The following is a 1,639-nucleotide window of genomic DNA, read 5'->3' on the forward strand; positions in this document are numbered from 1 at the left end:
TGTGTGCGCAGTATACAAGAGCACTCTCTATTCCTTTACTCTCATAACCTAGTGGGACGGAAGACCGACACGACTGGCGAGAGATCAGGCGCAGGACCGACTTTTTACATGATGCCCATCCGACGCATGGATCATCTTACTTGTCAGACAATCAGGTGATCAGCCTGCATTGTCCTAACCAAACTTGGAAATAACATGTTTCCAACGCGGGAATCGAACCCACGACCTCCGAGTCAAGAGCCGCACTCTGTACCTACCACTAGACCTATAGTAGTATTATCGAATCATGCAAGTTATTTTTTGAAAATAAAAAGTTATTGGTATTATAACAACAAATTATTGGTATGACATACATGGCAACTTTATGCCAATAAGCGCAAGCGGCAATGACATGGCCGAATTTATTTATGAATTGAATAAAAAAAAACTTCACAAATCTATATAATGTACTACTAAGATATACTCCACTCGGGCTAACTTGTCGCTAGCGGTCATTGACTCCCTGTCAGAAACTTGTCATTTTCCATATAAACCGCGATTGACAATGAAGTGTCAGATATTGTCAATCGTGGTTTTATATGGAAATAATGGAGTATAGAATAATTTTATTGCGAGAAAACAACTATTAAAATGACACGTAGTATATTGAAACATTACACTTTAATCCTGTTTTCGCTTTTCCGCGACTTTTCATTATAATTGTGTCCTAACCGTTTATTAAGAGATGAAATTCACCCTTTTTATTTTCACCCCATACACAAATCATGTCCGGCTAACGTTTTTCGTAACGTGTGTTTAAGGGTCTCAATTACAACATGTAGATTGGGATTTTATTTGGTTTATTTAACGAATATTTTGGCTGGCTGTTGACAGCCTGAAATTGAAAAGAAATCAATAAACATACTTTACATACTCCAATTCACTTCACTGTGATGCAGACGTATCTAAATATTTATTTTAATATTCTGGTCAGCTATAACGTGGCTATAACGCTACTAATAATTATTGTTATAAACCTTTCGTTCGTTATGTAAGTGAATGCTTATTATATTTCTCGTATACCTACTCGTACAGCTGTATTTCCGGACCAATACGACCTGCAAACCTTCAACAAGAGAGCGTATTCCCTCTTAAAAGGCCGGCAACCCACTTACAGCTCCTCTGACGTTGTGACTGTCCATAGGCGACGGTAGTTGCTTTAAATCAGGCGATCATTTGCTCGTTTGCCCCCTTATTTTATAAAAAATAAATTGTTTCGCTGGTACTACAAATTTTGTTATGCCGGTTCATCTCGGCGAGGGTACAATTTTTGATGACTTTCCGAGAAAAACGTATTGAGTTCGATTTGGGAGTAAAACATAATAATATATTTACTTTATTTCATTTATTTGATCGAATTTGTTTTCTGTTTACATTTAAATTGCTTTTAATCAATATGGAGTAATGATGATGATGATAGTCTTATGGCTCATTTTCATTGGTCGATAGGGCCCGCATGCGGGTTGCGGGAGATTTCTGAAACGCATGCCACAGGTCCCGCATTCGGGGAACCGTTTTCATTAGTCGATAGGGCCCGCATGCGGGGTGCGGGAGATTTCTGGAACACGTGCCACAGGGCCCACATTCGGGGAACCGTTTT

The sequence above is a fragment of the Aricia agestis genome, chromosome 13 (genome assembly GCF_905147365.1).
Source record: "Aricia agestis chromosome 13, ilAriAges1.1, whole genome shotgun sequence".
Taxonomy (NCBI): domain Eukaryota; kingdom Metazoa; phylum Arthropoda; class Insecta; order Lepidoptera; family Lycaenidae; genus Aricia; species Aricia agestis.